Source organism: Oncorhynchus nerka, linkage group LG3 (genome assembly GCF_034236695.1).
Source record: "Oncorhynchus nerka isolate Pitt River linkage group LG3, Oner_Uvic_2.0, whole genome shotgun sequence".
Taxonomy (NCBI): domain Eukaryota; kingdom Metazoa; phylum Chordata; class Actinopteri; order Salmoniformes; family Salmonidae; genus Oncorhynchus; species Oncorhynchus nerka.
In genome coordinates this window covers 13,847,142-13,865,906 of record NC_088398.1, presented here as the reverse complement: position 1 = coordinate 13,865,906, position 18,765 = coordinate 13,847,142, and the positions used below count along the sequence as shown (strand labels likewise).

Sequence of the window (18,765 nt, the reverse complement as noted above, 5' to 3'; positions counted from 1 at the left end):
ACGCATACAAAGCTCTCACTCGCACTCCATTTTGCAAATCTGACCATAATTCTATCCTCCTGATTCCTGCTTACAAGCAAAAGTTAAAGCAGGAAGCACCAGTGTGTATAGATCAATAAAAAGTGGTCAGATGAAGCAGATGCTAAACTGCTGTTTTGCTAGCACAGACTAGAATACGTTCCGGGATTCCTCCGATGGCATTGAGGAGTACACCACATCAGTCATTGGCTTCATCAATAAGTGCTTCGATGACGTCGTCCCCACAGTGACTGTATGCATATACCCCAACCAGAAGCCATGGATTACAGGCAACATCCACACTGAGCTAAAGGGTAGAGCTGCCGCTTTCAAGGAGCAGGACTGTAACCCGGAAGCATATAGGAAATTCCGCTATGCCCTCCGAAGAACCATCAAACAGGCAAAGTGTCAATACAGGACTAAGACTGAATCGTGCTACACCGGTTCCGACCAACCGTTACAAAGGGAAGCACAGCCGAGAGCTATCCAGTGACACGAGCCTACCAGACGAGCTAAACTACTTCTATGCTCGCTTCAACGCAAATAACACTGAAACATGCATGAGAGCACCAGCTGTTCTGGAAGACTGTGTGATAACTCTCTCCGCAGCCGATGTGAGTAAGAACTTTAAACGGGTCAACATTCACAAGGCCGCAGGGCCAGATGGATTACCAGGACTTGTACCGAGAGCATGCCGGCAAGTGTCTTCACTGACATTTTCAACCTCTCCCTGTCTGAGTCTGTAATACCAATATGTTTTTTTACATTTTTTAATTTTCTCCCTTTTTTCTCCCCAATTTTGTACTATCCAATTGGTAGTAGTTTACAGTCTTGTCTCATCGCTGCAACTCCCATACGGACTCGGGAGAGGCGAAGGTCGAGAGCCATGCGTCCTCCGAAACACAACCCAACCTAATCGCACTGCTTCTTGACACAATGCACATCCAACCTGGAAGCCAGCCGCACCAACCAGTGCGCGATGAGACAAGGATATCCCTGCCGGCCAAACCCTCCCTAACCCGGACGACACTGGGCCAATTGTGCGTCGCCCCATTAACCTCCCGATCGCGGCCGGCTGCGACAAAGCCTGGGCTCGAACCGAGAATCTCTGGTGGCACAGCCTTAGACCACTGCACCACCTGGGAGACGCAATACCAACTTGTTTTAAGCAGACCACCATAGTGCCTGTGCCCAAGAACACGAAGGTAACCTGCCTAAATGACTACCGACCCGTAGCACTCACGTCTGTAGCCATGAAGTGCTTTGAAAGGCTGGTCATGGCTCACATTATCACCATTATCCCAGAAACCCTATACCCACTCCAATTTGCATACCACCCCAACAGATCCACAGAAGATGCAATCTCTATTGCACTCCACACTGCCCTTTCCCACCTGGACAAAAGGAACACCTATGTGAGAATCCTGTTCATTGACTACAGCTCAGCGTTAAACACCATAGTGCCCTCAAAGCTCATCAAAAAGCTAAGGACCCTGGGACTAAACACCTCCCTCTGCAACTGGATCCTGGACTTCCTGATGGGCCATCTCCAGGTGATAAGGGTAGGTAACAACACATCCGCCACGCTGATCCTCAACACAGGGGCCCCTCAGTGTTGACTCCAACACCATCATTAAGTTTTCCTATGACACAACAGTGGTAGGCCTGATCAACAACGAGACAGCCTATAGGGAGGAGGTCGGAGACCTGGCCGTGGGGTGCCAGGACAACAACCTCTCCCTCAATGTGATCAAGACAAAGGAGATGATTGTGGACTACAGGAAAAAGAGGACAGAGCACGCCCCCATTCTCATCGACAGGGCTGCAGTGGAGCAGTTTGAGAGTTTCAAGTTCCTTGGTGTCCACATCACCAACAAACTAACATGGTCCAAGCACATTAAGACAGTCGTGAAGAGGGCACGACAAAATCTATTCCCACTCAGGAGATTGAAAAGATTTGGCATGGATCCTCAGATCCTCAAAAGTTTCTACAGCTGCACCATCGAGAGCATCCTGACTGGTTGCATCACTGCCTGGTATGGCAACTGCTCGGCCTCTGACCGCAAGGCACTACAGAGTGTAGTGCGAACGGTCCAGTGCATCACTGGGGCCAAGCTTTCTGCCATCCAGGACCTCTATACCAGATGGTGTCAGAGGAAGGCCCTAAAAATTGTCAAAGACTCCAGCCACCCTAGAGTGTTCTCTCTGCTACCGCACGGCAAGCGGTACCGGAGCACCAAGTCTAGGTCCAAGAAGCTTCTAAACAGCTTCTACCCACAAGCCATAAGACTCCTAAACATCTATTCAAATGGCTAACCAGACTATTTGCATTGCCCCCCCCCCCCCCCTCTTTTACACCACTGCTACTCTCTGTTGTTATCATCTATGCATAGTCACTTGAATAACTATACCTACATGTACATATTACCTCAACTAACCGGTGCCCCCGCACATTGACTCTGTTTCGGTACCCCTCAGTATATAGTCTCGCTATTGTTATTTTACTGCTGCTGGTTAATTACTTGTTACTTTTATTTCTTATTCTTATCCGTATTTTTTTAAACTGCATTGTTGGTTAGGGGCTTGTAAGTAAGAAATTCACTGTTGTATTCGGCGCATGTGACTCATAACATTTGATAATATTTTAGGCAGGTTACCTTCGCTTTCTTGTGCACAGGAACTATGGTGGTCTGCTTGAAACACAAAATGGATGCTGTCAAAATTGGATTGAAATCAAATGGATTTACCCTGTTGTAAAGCTGCTTTAAGAGGGTGCTGGCCTCTCCCTCTTTTATGTATTAGCTGGACAGATTATGCCAGAACTGAAAAAGCAATTCAACTGTTTGAGCATCCTGTTGGCTTGCTGTGGCCTGGGCTGAGGTTTTGGTTGGGTGGGGGCCACCAAGAGGTTAGTGTGTTTGTGTGCGTGGGTGTGCGTGTGCATGTGTTTTTGGCCTGACACCAGTACACAGGGAGGGTAGGTCATTTTCTGCCCAGTGAGTCTAACTCGTTTAGCCAGTTCAATTATTCTGAGACATCATCCATTGGCAGAGAGGATTAGCATTATGTGATATAGCATTATCTAAGGAGCATTGGGAGTTTTGAGCCGAGGTACAGTGTTTTCCCAGCCAGCCAAACTTACGTCTTCATTCTCTTCCTCATTGTTGTCTGGTGACTTGGTCAGATCTACAACCAGACAATTCCTATCTGAAGGATCTATCTGAGAGGGAGGGTTACCTCACCTCTCCTTTCTGAGCTCTGATTACTCATCATCAGGATATACATTTATTTGTGAGTGTGTGTGCGCGCCTTCAGGAGGATGCTCCTTGACTTGTGGGATAGATGATATTAAGCCCAGGCTGCCCCCTAGAGGATATATCTACACATACAGTTGAAGTCGGAAGTTTACATACACTTAGGTTGGAGTCATTAACTTGTTTTTCAACCACTCCACAAATTTCTTGTTAACAAACTATAGTTTTGGCAAGTCGTTTACGACATCTACTTTGCATGACACAAGTATTTTTCCAACAATTGTTTATAGACAGATTATTTCATTTATTTTTCACTGTATCACAATTCCAGTGGGTCAGAAATGTACATACACTAAGTTGACTGTGCCTTTAAATAGCTTGGAAAAGTCCAGAAAATTATGTCATGGCTTGAAGCTTCTTATAGGTTAATTGACATCATTTGAGTCAATTGAAGGTGTACCTGTGAATGTATCTCTAGGTCTACCTTCAAACTCAGTGCCTCTTTGTTGACATCAAGGGAAAATCCAAATAATTTTCCCAAAAGCTCAGAAAACACATTGTAGACCTCCACAAGTCTGGTTCATCCTTGGGAGCAATTTCAAATGCCTGAAGGTACCACGTTCATCTGTACAAACAATGGTACGCAAGTATACCATGGGACCACATAGTGTCATACTGTGCAGGAAGGAGGCACGTTCTGTCTCCTAGAGCGTAACAGTGCAAATCAATCCCAGAACAACAGCAAAGGACCTTGTGAAGATGCTGGAGGAAACAGGTATCTATATCCACAGTATAACGAGTCCTATATCGACATAACCTGAAAGACCGCTCAGCAGGGAAGAAGCCACTGCTCCAAAATTGCCATAAAAAAAGCCAGACGATGGTTTGCAACTGTACATGGGGACAAAGATCGTACTTTTTGGAGAAATGTCCTCTGATCTGATGAAACAAAAATATAACTGTTTGGCCATAATGACCATTGTTATGTTTGGAGGAAAAAGGGGAGGCTTGCAAGCCGAAAAACACCATCCCAACTGTGAAGCACAGGGGTGGCAGCATCATGTTGTGGGTGTGCTTTTCTGCAGGAGGCACTGGTGCACTTCACAAAATAGATAGTATCATGAGGTAGGAAAATTATGTGGATATATTGGAGCAATATCTCAAAACTAAGTTAAAGCTTGGTTGCAAATGGGTCTTCCAAATGGACAATGACCCCAAGCATACTTCCAAAGTTGTGACAAAATAGCTTAAGGACAGCAAAGTCAAGGTATTGGAGTGGCCATCACAAAGCTCTGACCTCAATCCTATAGAACATTTGTGGGCAGAACTGAAAAGGCATGTGCGAGCCTACACACCTGACTCAGTTACACCAGCTGTGTCAGGAGGAATGAGACAAAATTCACCCAACTTATTGTGGAAAGCTTGTGGAGGGCTACCCAAAACGTTTGACCCAAGTTTAACAATTTAAAGGCAATAATACAAAATGCTAATTGAGTGTATGTAAACTTCTGACCCACTGGGAATGTGATAAAATAAATAAAAGCTGAAATAAATCATTCACTGTACTATTATTCTGACATTTCACATTCTTAAAATAAAGTGGTGATCTTAACTGACCTAAGAAGGGAGAATTTTTACTTGGATTAAATGTCAGTAATTTAAATGTATTTGGCTAAGGTGTATGTAAACTTCTGACTTCAACTGTAATATCAAAGACCAGACACCTGACACATATTTACTATAACCGCTTCTATAGTTGAGCTACTTGTTATATTGGTGAATTCCTTCACATTATTATTATTCTCTCACTATACTGTAAAAAGAAGTTTAAAAAAGAACAAATCGACAGAAAACACCACATATAAATTGGAGTCATAACAGTTTACTTCACTCAAACTAACATGTGCCCCCCTCTCTCCACCCCAGGCCTTTTGAGCGCTCGCTGTCAGACCACTGGCTTCCTGTGGACGTGTACATTGGGGGGAAGGAGCATGCTGTTATGCACCTGTACTATGCACGCTTCCTCAGTCACTTCTGTAGGGATCAGGGCCTAGTGGGACACAGGTACAGCAACTATTGTTCACTAGTCGATATCAATAGAACCATTGTGCCAGAAGGTTGAACCCACTTAGGGGTGAATTCTAACTTCCAATGAAGCTGAATTTTCACTTAGTCTCCCATTGACATCAAGTGAAAATGTTCACTTAAAAGTAAGTGGACGCTAACTGAAGAAGGCACCATTGGCAAAACGTCTTTGTAACGTCTGTCTAATTATCCCCTGCAGAATTTTTTTTTAAACGGCTAAATGAAATAAGCTCTTTGAATGTCCACTCCAGGGAGCCTTTCAAGAAGCTGCTGGTGCAGGGCCTCAACAAGGGCCAGACGTTTAGAGCTGCAGACAGAGGACAGTACCTGAAGAGAGACCATATGGACTTCACAGGTGGGCACAGCAGGGTGGGGAATTTACACGCCTGCATTCACAGGTTAGAATTAGTAGACATCCCTCACAGATGGATTCCTGAGGTTGCTCAGAAGTTTTTCCTGGTCTGGTCCTAGAAGAAGGAATAGAGGAGCACCGTCTTAACCCTTAGCCTACAATTTCTGCGTCCTTGCGGAAATCAAATGAACATAATCAAAAAATACCCATGAAAATATGTCTGTTTAAGCAAGAGATATCGCCCTTCTGCATCTGGTGAAAGGTGGTAGAGCTAAAACGGTGTTTGTCAGACCATGAGACATCCCGAAAATCAGTCTTCTCACCAATGTCTGTAGCGTCCGAACAGTTTAGCCTACAAACTATTATGAGCATTCTAAGATTCTCACAAACACAGTGGTGTTCTCCGTTTTCCTCTAGGATGACCACAAGCCTCACAAGACTTGTCTGAAGTCGGTACAGCCTCCTCTGCCAACTTCTGTCTGTAGCGTCCGAAACTCTACACACTAATATGTGTGAAGAAAGCTAACAAGCTGAGACTCTCACGAACATGATGGTGTTCTTCGTTTTTCTCTAGGATGCCCATAAGCCTCACAAGACTTGTCTGAAGGTCCCCGGTACCAGTTTAAGATATTTATGGAAGTACAGTATATGGAGATCGTAGTACCTAAAATAAGGGGATACAGTGCCTTCGGAAAGTATTCAGACCCTTTGACTTTTTCCACATCTTGTTAACGGCCTTATTTTAAAACGTATTAAATTAATAAAAATCCTCAGCAATCTACACACAATACTGCATAATGACAAAGTGAGACCAGGTTTTTTGAAATGTTAGCAAATATTTTTATTTTATTTTTTTAAACAGAATACATAACTTTTCAGACCCTTTGCTATGTGACTCAAAATTGAGCTCCGGTGCATCCTGTTTCCATTGATCATCCTTTAGATGTTTCTACAACTTGATTGAAGGCCACCTGTGGTAGAAGCAATTGATTGGACATGATTTGGAAAGGTACACACCTGTCTATATAAGGTCCCAAAGTTGACAGTGCATGTCAGAGCAAATGCCAAGCCATGAGGTTGAAGGATTGAACTCTTTGGCCTGAATGCAAAACCTCACGTCTGGAGGAAACTTGGCACCATCCTTACAGTGAAGCATGGTGTGGTCAGCATCATGCTGTGGGGGTGTTTTTTCAGCGGCAGGGACTGGGAGACTAGTCAGGATCGAGGGAATGCAGAACGGAGCAAAGTACAGAGAGATTCTTGATAAAAACCTGCTCCAGAGCGCTCAGGACCTCAGACTGGGAGGAAGGTTCACCTTCCAACAGGACAACGACCCAAGGCACACAGCCAAGACAACACAGAAGTAGCTTCGGGACAATTGCTTTGAATGGCCGGACTTGAACCCGATCTCACATCTCTGGAGAGACCTGACAATAGCTGTGCAGCAACGCTCCCCATCCAACCTGACAGAGCTTGAGAGCATCAGCAGGGAAAAATGGAAGAAACTCCCCAAATACAGGTGTGCCATGCGTGGTGTCATACCCAAGAAGACTCGAGGCTGTAATTGCTGTCAAAGGTGCTTTAACAAATTCCTGGGTAAAGGGTCTGAATACTTATGTAAATGGCATATTTCTAAAAACCTGTTTTTGCTTTGTCATTATGGGGTACTGTGTGTAGATTGATGAGGGGGAAAAATGTTTGAATCCATTTTAGAATAAGGCTGTAACCTAACCAAATGTGGAAAAGGTCAAGGGGTCTGAATACTTTCTGAAGGCACTGTAAATACCTGATCGTTCTTATATCTCTCAGATATAGGACAGACACATCAGAACAAACTTACTTTTAGTTTTTTTTCTATCTCTTGTTCCAGGTATTGACTCTGTTATTCGCTACATTTGCTTATAGCAGTAATGTCAAATTCAATGATTCATCAAATAATTTTTTGATATATTTTTTTGATACCTTCTTAAAATTCTGAATCAAATAGCTAAATGATCCTTGGTATCTTAAAACAATTCCCCCACCCCCACGGCTTAAACAGGGCTTAGACTAGAGTCTAGACAATCAATCAATCAAATGTATTTATAAAGCCCTTCTTACATCAGCTGATGTCACAAAGTGCTGTACAGAAACCCAGCCTAAAACCCCAAACAGCAAGCAATGCAAGTGTAGAAGCACAGTGGCTAGGAAAAACTCCCTATAAAGGCCAGAACCTAGGAAGAAACCTAGAGAGGAACCAGGCTATGAGGGGTGGCCAGTCTTCTTCTGGCTGTGCCAGGTGGAGATTCTAACAGAACATGGCCAAGATGTTCAAATGTTCATAGATGACCAACAGGGTCAAATAATAATAATCACAGTGATTGTCGAGGGTGCAACAGGTCAGCACCTCAGGAGTAAATGTCAGTTGGCTTTTCATAGCCGATCATTCAGAGCATCTCTACCTCTCCTTCTGTCTCTAGAGAGTTGAAAACAGCAGGTAGCACATCTAGTGAACAGGTCAGGGTTCCATAGCCACAGGCAGAACAGTTGAAACTGGAGCAGCAGCACGGCTAGGTGGACTCGGGACAGCAAGGAGTCATCAGGCCAGGTAGTCCTGAGGCAGGGTTCTAGGGCTCAGGTCCTCCAAGAGAGAGAAAGAGAGAGAGAATTAGAGCGAGCATACTTAAATTCACACAGGACACCGGATAAGACAGGAGAAATACTCCAGATATAACAGACTGACCCTAGCCCCCCGACACAAACTACTGCAGCATAAATACTGGAGACAGGAGGGGTCGGGAGACACTGTGGCCCCATCTGACGATACCCCTGGACAGGGCCAAACAGGCAGGATATAACCCCACCCACTTTTCCAAAGCAGAGCCCACACACCACTAGAGGGATATCTTCAACCAACAACTTACCATCCTGAGACAAGGCAGAGTATAGCCCACAAAGATCTCTGCCACGGCACAACCCAAGGGGAGGCTCCAAGCCGGACAGGAAGATCACGTCAGTGACTCAACCCACTCAAGTGACGCACCCCTCCTAGGGATAGCATGGAAGAGCACCAGTAAGCCAGTGACTCAGCCCCTGTAATAGGGTTAGAGGCAGAGAATCCCAGTGGAGAGAGGGGAATTGGCCAGGCAGAGACAGCAAGGGTGGTTCGTTGCTCCAGTGCCTTTCCGTTCACCTTCACACTCCTAGGCCAGACTACACTCAATCATAGGACCTACTGAAGAGATGAGTTTTCAATAAAGACTTAAAGGTTGAGACCGAGGTCTGCATCCCTCACATGGGTAGGCAGACCATTCCATTAAAATGGAGCTCTATGGGAGAATACCCTGCCTCCAGCTGTTTGCTTAGAAATTCTAGGGACAGTAAGGAGGCCTGCGTCTTGTGACCGTAGCGTACTGTAGGTATGTACGGCAGAACCAAATCAGAAAGATGGGTAGGAGCAAGCCCATATAATGCTTTGTAAGTTAGCAGTAAAACCTTGAAATCAGCCCTTGCCTTAACAGGAAGCCAGTGTAGGGAGGCTAGCACTGGAGTAATATGATCACATTTTTGGATTCTAGTCAGGATTCTAGCAGCCGTATTTAGCACTAACTGAAGTTTATTTAGTGCTTTTTCCGGATAGCCGGAAAGTAGAGCATTGCAGTAGTCTAACCTAGAAGTGACAAAAGCATGGATTAATTTTTCTGCATTATTTTTGGACAGAAAGTTTCTTATTTTTGCAATGTTACGTAGATGGAAAAAGCTGTCCTGGAAACAGTCTTGACATGTTCGTCAAAAGAGAGATCAGGGTCCAGAGTAACGCTGAGGTCCTTCACAGTTTTATTTTAGACGAATGTACAACCATCAAGAATAATTGTCAGATTCAAAAGAAGATCTCTTTGTTTCTTGGGACCTAGAACAAGCATCTCTGTTTTGTCCGAGTTTAAAAGTAGAACATTTGCAGCCATCCACTTCCTTATGTCTGAAACACAGGCTTCCAGGGAGGGCAATTGTCGGGTTTCGCCATGTTTCATCGAAATGTAAAGCTGTGTGTCAGCCGTATAGCAGTGACTGTTAACATTATGTTTCCGATTGACATCACCAAGAGGTAAAATATATAGTGAAAACAATTGTGGTCCTAAAACGGAGCCTTGAGGAACACTGACATTTACAGTTGATTTGTCAGAGGACAAACCATCCACAGAGACAAACTGATATCTTTCCAACAGATAAGATCTAAACCAGGCCAGAACTTGTCCGTGTAGACCAATTTGGGGTTTCAATCTCTGCAATAGAATGTGGTGATCGATGGTATCAAAAGCAGCACTAAGGTCTAGGAGCCCGAGGAAAGATGCAGAACCTCGGTCTGATGCCATTAAAAGGTAATTTACCACCTTCACAAGTGCAGTCTCAGTGCTATGATGGGGTCTAAAACCAGACTGAAGCATTTCGTATACATTTGTTTGTCTTCAGGAAGGCAGTGAGCTTTTTCTACAATTTTTGAGAGGAATGGGAGATTCGATATAGGCCGATTAGTTTTTTATATTTTCTGGGTCTAGGTTTGGCTTTTTCAAGAGAGGCTTTATTACTGCCACTTTTAGTGAGTTTGGTACACATCCGGTGGATTGAGAGCCGTTTATTATGTTCAACATAGGAGGGCCAAGCACAGGAAGCAGTTCTTTCAGTAGTTTAGTTGGAATAGGGTCCATTATGCAGCTTGAAGGTTTAGAGGCCATGATTATTTTCATCATTGTGTCAAGAGATATAGTACTAAAACACTTGAGTGTCTCCCTTGATCCTAGCACCTGTTAGAGTTGTACAGACTCAGGACAACTGAGCTTTGGAGGAATACGCAGATTTAAAGAGGAGTCCGTAATTTGCTTTCTAATGATCATGATCTTTTCCTCAAAGAAGTTCATGAATTTATCACTGCTGAAGTGAAAGCCATCCTCTCTTGAGGAATGCTTCTTTTTAGTTAGCTTTGCGACAGTATCAAAAATACATTTTGGATTGTTCTTATTTTCCTCAATTAAATTGGAAAAATAGGATGATCGAGCAGCAGTATCTTCGATACTGCACGGTACTGTCTTTCCAAGCTAGTCAGAAGACTTCCAGTATGGTGTAGCAGCAGTGAGGGCTCTTCGATACTGCACGGTACTGTCTTTCCAAGCTAGTTGGAAGACTTCCAGTATGGTGTAGCAGCAGTGAGGGCTCTTCGATACTGCACGGTACTGTCTTTCCAAGCTAGTTGGAAGACTTCCAGTATGGTGTAGCAGCAGTGAGGGCTCTTCGATACTGCACGGTACTGTCTTTCCAAGCTAGTTGGAAGACTTCCAGTATGGTGTAGCAGCAGTGAGGGCTCTTCGATACTGCACGGTACTGTCTTTCCAAGCTAGTTGGAAGACTTCCAGTATGGTGTAGCAGCAGTGAGGGCTCTTCGATACTGGAAGCACGTGTAGCTGTCTTTCCAAGCTAGTCGGAAGACTTCCAGTATGGTGTAGCAGCAGTGAGGGCTCTTCGATACTGCACGGTACTGTCTTTCCAAGCTAGTCAGAAGACTTCCAGTATGGTGTAGCAGCAGTGAGGGCTCTTCGATACTGCACGGTACTGTCTTTCCAAGCTAGTCAGAAGACTTCCAGTATGGTGTAGCAGCAGTGAGGGCTCTTCGATACTGCACGGTACTGTCTTTCCAAGCTAGTCAGAAGACTTCCAGTATGGTGTAGCAGCAGTGAGGGCTCTTCGATACTGCACGGTACTGTCTTTCCAAGCGAGTCGGAAGACTTCAAGTTTGGAGTAGCGGCATTTCCGTTCCAATTTTCTGGAAGCTTTCTTCAGAACTCAGGTATTTTCTGTATACCAGGGAGCTAGTTTCTAATGACAAATGTTTTTAGGGGTGCGACTGCATCTAGGGTATTGCGCAAGGTTAAATTGAGTTCCTCAGTTAGGTGGTTAACTGATTTTTGTACTCTGACGTCCTTGGGTAGACGGCGGGGGTCTGGAAGGGCATCTAGGAATCTTTGGGTTGTCTGAGAATTTATAGCAGGACTTTTGATGATCCTTAGTTGGGGTCTGAGCAGATTATTTGTTGCGATTGCAAACGTAATAAAATGGTGGTCCGATACTCCAGGATTATGAGGAAAAACATTAAGATCCACAACATTTATTCCACTGGACAAAACTAGGTCCAGAGTATGACTGTGGCAGTGAGTAGGTCCGGAGACATGGTGGACAAAACCCACTGAGTCGATGATGGGTCCGAAAGCCTTTTGGAGTGGGTCTGTGGACTTTTCCATGTGAATATTAAAGTCACCAAAAATGTGAATATTATCTGCCATGACTACAAGGTCCGATAGGAATCCAGGAAACTCTGTGAGGAATGCTGTATATGGCCCAGGAGGCCTGTAAACAGTAGCTATAAAAAGTGATTGAGTAGGCTGCGTAGATTTCATGACTAGAAGCTCAAAAGATGAAAATATCTGGGGGGTGGGTTTGTAAATTTAAATTTGCTATCATAAATGTTAGCAACATCTCCACCTTTGCAGGATGCGCTGGGGATATGGTCACTAGTGTAGCCAGGAGGTGAGGCCTCATTTAACACAATAAATTCATCAGGCTTAAGCCATGTTTCAGTCAGGCCAATCACATCAAGATCAGTGATTAGTTTGTTGACTATAACTGCCTTGGAAGTGAGGGATCTAACATTAAGTAGCCCTATTTTGAGATGTGAGGTATCACAATCTTTCAATAATGGCAGGAATGGAGGAGGTCTTTATTCCAGTGAGATTGGGGAACACCGCCATGTTTAGTTTTTCCCAACCTTGGTCGAGGCACAGACACGGTCTCAATGGGGATAGCTGAGCTGACTACACTGGCTGTGCTAGTGGCCGACTCCACTAAGCTGGCAGGCTGGCTAACAGCCTGCTGCCTGGCCTGCACCCTATCTCATTGTGGAGCTAGAGGAGTTAGAGCCCTGTCTATGTTCATAGATAAGATGAGAGGTATAGAGGGTTAAAAACCATATTTGTTCATTCTTGTCCTCTGAATGTTTTTCTGGATTTTTTTTGTAGCTTTTCTCCTCCTCTTCCCGTTGCTTGGCAACTGGGTAAACACGAACACTGGCTCTGTTCGTGGAGGTGAGGCTTTATATCACTCTGTCTGAGAGCTTCCACACTGGACACGCACACAAATTAGTTCCAGCCCTGAGTAAACAGACTGATCAAGGGATTGACTGAAAGATCGTTCATGTCTATCTGTCTGTATCTCAGAAGGCTTTTTTTGAAACTATTTTTCTTCTACTGCCAGTATTTGTTTTTTACATGTACCTGCAGGCAAATCTGAAATGGCACTCTATTACTACTTTTGTAGTGCACAATATAGGGTGCCATTTCAGACAATGGATAGTTTGCTGTAGATATATAGAGGTGTCCAGTGCTAACCATTGCCTTGTCTCCTGTGTCAGGTGAGGAGCCGGTGCAGGTGGGAAGTAAGGCCGGGCTGCAGGTGACGTGGGAGAAGATGTCCAAGTCGAAACACAACGGCCTGGACCCTCAGCAGCAGTATGGCATCGACACTGTCCGTCTTTACATCCTCTACACTGCTCCCCCTGAACAGGACATCCTCTGGGACGTCAAGAGTGAGTTACACGCACCCTGTGACCCCGCCCACCTCTACCCAACCAACAATAGACTGTGTGGCATAGCATTATTAATTTTGCAGTCAAATTACTGTATGTTGTGGGTGTTCCTAAACACAGAGAAGTCCTGGTTTCATTATTCTATTGTTTGTTTTGTACTACCCACCTTTACCAGTAGGTGTCACTAACTGCAGTCACTGTAGATGACTGAAACTGCCTTATCATACTCAGACCTTATACCTGAATATGTAAATGCATTGAACATTTGTATCATCTGGGTCTTCTTACGTGTGACATCTGAAATGGGTGTTTGTCATACCAGTATTAGTCTCTCTATGTTCCCGCTGCGGAGCTTGTCATCAAATGTTCAATTAGTTCTCAATTTTCACTTGAAGTGTGAATATGACACTGGAGGCCTCCCGAGTAGAGCAGTGTTGCTGTGCCACTAGAGATTCTGGTTGGAATCCAGGCTCTGTCGCAGCCGGCCGCGACCGGGAGACCCATGGGCTGGCCCAACGTCGTTCGGGTTAGGGGAGTGTTTTGCTGGTAGGGATGTTCTTGTCCCATCGCGCTCTAGCGACTGCTGTGGCAGGCGCAATGCACGCTGTCTTGGTCGCCAGGTGTACGGTGTTTCCTCCGTCACATTGGTACAGCTGGCTTCCGGGTTAAGAAGGGATTGTGTCAAGAAGCAGTATGGCTTGGTTGGGCCGTGTTTCAGAGGACACACAGGTCTCGACCTTCGCCTCTCCTGAGTCCGTACCGGAGTTACAGTGATGAGATTTTAACTACCAATCGGAAAGCACAAAATGTCATCCTGGGATCTATATGGTAACCTGAGACCACTCTCAGGTCTGGCAGCCCAGAGTAGCCTAGCGGGTGTGAGGAGCAGAGAATGGAAATTGATTTGATATCCAATAGTGACGCTTTCACACTTTATAAATAGCCGGCTTCTGTTCCGACTCCCTCATTGTGGCCGGTGGGGTTTGATTCTCTTCTCGCCCTTCAGAGTCCGTGCTGTTAAAGGGCCCTGTGCGTGTGCACGTGTGTATGGCCCGGCCCACCCTAAGCCCCCCCAAAGCACCGGCCATCCTTTGATCCGCCCTCTGTCTTTGACCTTCTCCCAAAGGCCCGTGCCAAAAGGGTTCTCTTTCCCAGAATACTTAGCTGTGGAATGTTCACATGCACAGCCTTCTTGTTTTTAAACACAGTGTGAGCCAACCAGTTCAGAACCATGTATAGTGATGACATGGTGAAAAAGCTTTTATACTCTGGTCCTATTGTTGTTTTCCATTCATCACCATGAACCATCACAGGCAGCTGGGAGGTCCTCCCTGATGTGTGTGTGTGTGTGTGTGTGTGTGTGTGTGTGAGAGAGAGAGACACAGGCAGACAAACAGACAGACGTGCAGAGAGAGAGAGCTCTGTCCACGCTGTGTGTGATGGCCCCTGGCCTCTGGTGGGCCACCACATTGAGGGTATTAATAAATAAATAATGGACAATAATATGAATGATATTTGTTTGTATCAAAAGATGAATGATGTGTCACATGATGTGTTGCTAACTAATAGTCTGCTACACTCCTAGTGAGACAGAGACTGACTGGAGAGGAGATGAAAGGACCGTCTGGAATGATGATGTGGGTTTGGAAAGAATCCAACAGGAAGTTACCTCAGGGTGTCATGTTGATGGGGCCTCTTATCTAACACGCAAAATGCTCTGCAACTCCCTGGTGATGTCATCCGAGTCCATTGAGATCATTTGTTTGTGTGTGGTGTACCCATGTGAATACTTCAAGAATATGAGCTGATGAACCAAAATTGACATGAAAAGCTATGCAAAGGTCAAGGTCTACGAGTTGAGTATACAATAATTTCACAGGAATCTCCTCCAGAATGTGGTTGTGACCAAATATCCCCTGACCCAAACTGAGAATCCCCAGCCCTATCACATGAACAATGTAGCTGATGCTGAGTCAGGACAAAGGTTGACCCATGTGACCTGATGGTATAAAAATAGCCGGAAGAGGAAGTGTCCCTCTACTTTCCAGTAGAACATCCCCCTATTGTCAAACACACAGAAACAAGCCCTCTATTGAGGGGCTGGAAATCTGGGCTTGGTGCTAGGGGGCTGGGAGTAGGGGCTAGTGGGCTGGGAGTAGGGGCTAGGGGGCTGGGAGGAGTGGGGGGCAGGGATCGGGAGTAGGGGCTTTTTGGGAAAAGGCAACATCCTCTTGCTGATAGCCACAGTCAGGGAATTTGAGGGATGAACATGGACAAGATAAACTGTGTGGTTCTCGCTCACTAACTTTCTCTCTCTTTATCTCTCTTCACCTCTCCCTCATAGACAGAAAGGACTAGAGTAAGTTAATATCCTTCATGGAAGCCCCTGTGGATCCCCCCCACATTAGCGTAAGGAGGCGGTGGGTGGGCAAACTGAAGGACTGTTGTTAATCCTCAATCTGTAGGGAGCTCTTGAAAGCTTTCCTGTAAAGCACCATAGAGTTTTCAAAAGTTATAAAGGTCCCTTATTACATGAGGCATGACCATAGAGATCACAGTGGTGAGATGGTCAGTCAGTGTGGTGAAGTTGTGTGTAGGCTGAGTGTCTGTAAAGTACTATAAAGGGCTATAAAAAATCAAATATGATTGGTTGATTGATTGCTAGTTTGTGATTTGTTGTCTTCCCCTCCATTCAGGGCTGAGCCAGGTGAGGAACCCCCTGAGCCCTCTCCTCTCCCGCGGAGGAGACGAGCTGCAGCAGCCGTGGCCCACCTCAGACCCTCTGTACCTGGAGACCCCTGATACCCTGGAGCTGGTTGTACGGGTGAGGCTGTCAAACGCACACTACCACCCGGTACTCTAGGGAAAGGGGATACCTAGTCAGTTGTACAACTGAATGCCTTCAGATAAGAGCGTCTGCTAAATGACTTAAATGTAAATGTAAATGAAATGTGTCTTCTGCATTTAACCCAACCCCTCTGAATCAGAGAGATGTGGGGGTGGGGGTGGGGGGGGGGGGGCTGCCTTAATCGACATCCACGTCTTCGGGGCCCGGGGCCCAGTGGGTTAACTGCCTTGCTCGGGAAGAATGACAGATTTGTACCCTGCACCTTAGAGACTTCTGCCCTATGTGTACATAGTCATTGAACAGTGGTCACTTAAATAATCTTTATATAATGTTTATTGTTCTGAGATCGTATTGTTCCGAAATCATTTATTTTGATCGCTGAGAAATTAAGCTAGTTGATGACTTTATCAGTACATACTGTGTTCTCAACATATCTCATCCATGTAACTACTGCTGAAAATACCTTCCTACTTATATACTGTATATTGTTCATACTGTCTATGCACACCACGTGTTTATATTCTGGACCTTTTTCTTCTTGTTGGGGGGAATTATTTGTGTGTTAGTATTGTACAGTTAGAAACTTACTGCACTGCTGGAGCTAGAAACACAAGCATTTCCCTGCACCTGCTTTAACATCTGCTGATCTGTGTACGCAACAATTAAACAATGTTTTGATTTGACACACACACACACACACACACGTCTCACACACTCACTCCCCTTTCACTCACACACATGCCAAGGCACACACCCCTACAGAAAATGATATAGACTGAAATAAAATGCCACACACTCAGACATACTCTTGTGTATACTCAAAATGGCACTCACACTTCCTTGAACCAAAACAGCCGTAGCCCCATTTATGCGCTCACTCGCTGTAATTTACACAGAGCCTATGATCATATGGCTTGATAGGGAAAGTGTGTGTGTGTGCGTGCGTGCGTGCAGCCCAGGGTGCCTAGGCAATCAGCAGGCAGTCCAGCTGTGGTGGGCAGGGTCACAGAGTCAGCTGTTCAAAGATGAAAGTCTCTGAGAGATCCCTGCTGGGGGGAATCAGAGTCCTCACACACACATCTCGAAACATTGACTCCGATAATGGATAATGGCCAGCTAAAGACTGTGCTCATCTGAAGTAGATGTTTTCCTCCTCTCATGGCCTGTCCCGTGAGGGAGCTGTAATCCTTTCAAACACTCATTAAGGAAACACAACCATTTGCCTTTCCACAGTCATCATAAAGGTTCCTCCTACTCGGCTGTAGAGGATCTGACTGCCCAGCCCATTTTCACCACAAGCTGGCTGTTTTTAGACAGCTCAGGTTACTGAAAGGAGAGGAGGAAAGGCATATGCATGTTCTATAGTCCCTGATGTAATTAGAGCGCTTTCGATGCAGCCACAGCCTCCACTAAGAGTTGTCTCAGTCAGTGTACATTATTTAATATGTCTGGACCAAAGTTTGCTCTTATTCAATGTTAACTAGCGATTTAGAGTGTTTAATGGGATGGAGGTCAAAGTATTCAGGTTTGTACTCTTAACCTTTTGGATTTTCTCTCCTCCCTTCCATCTCTCCCTTTCACCTCTCAGATCAACAACAAGGTGTATGGGATGGTGTTGGTGCCTCAACAGTTGGCCCAGGATACGGAGCAGGTACGGGCGCTGGTTCTGGGGAGCAAGCTGGGACAGCATCTCCTAGGTTACCGGACCATCAAGAAGGCCATTCTGTTCCATAGGACCGCCCTCATCAACTTCCTCATAGAGGAGCGACCACTCAATCCTGGATGCTGATTGGTGGACTGTCATGTCAATCAGAAGACCACAGCCACTCACAGACTTAAAGGCGGGGACATCATGTGAATGGAAGGATGAAAGACTATTTGTAAATTAAAACAATAAGTAGTATCAACAGACATTTTTGTAAAAAAAACTACAAAAAAATATCTTTGAATAAAATGATATATTTTGCATTTGGTCTGATCTTTTATGAAATGTATAAAGCTGAAGAGGAACGTGTGGTGTTTGTGCTCACAGTATGTGCTATAGAACCTACAGAACATAGTGCTGAAACTAGCATCATGAAAAGCTGATGAGTGAAATAGAACATCCGTCTGACAGTTGTGAAACCAGGATTCATACACTGATACTGGAAGTGTTTTCAGACTGGATGACATGTGTATCACTTTCCCCTTGTCACCATGGTGACACCAGACCCTACTCCAGTGCAGAGAGTTGTTTTGCGATCTGAAGTCACCATGTTAACATACAGTCATGCATGGTTACGAGGTGATATGGCTCCAGTGTGTCTCTAACATCTCTCCCCAGCTATTCAACAGGTGAGTGAGGGTTAAGCCACATAGAGTCCACTGATAATGTGATGTGATTAGGTCCCACTCATGTTGGCCTCCATCAGTGGCGTCCATGTTTGAACAGAAGTGCTGAGGAACATTCCAGGACCTCTGGCCTCAGTGGGAACACAATCACGTTCCATTCAGAACACTAATTCCATAACCACACAGAACTCCATGTATGTTGTTGAGACAGACTGCAGCAGGGACAGATAAGACAGGGCTTTGCAGACAGAGTTCAGTGTGTTAAATC

At 45.1% G+C, this 18,765-nt stretch overlaps 1 pseudogene; it reads left to right on the top strand.

The window, feature by feature from the left end:
• Positions 1-18,134, top strand: part of LOC115114006 (probable leucine--tRNA ligase, mitochondrial) — a 77,189-nt pseudogene extending 59,055 nt beyond the window's left edge.
• Positions 18,135-18,765: the final 631 nt, after the last annotated feature.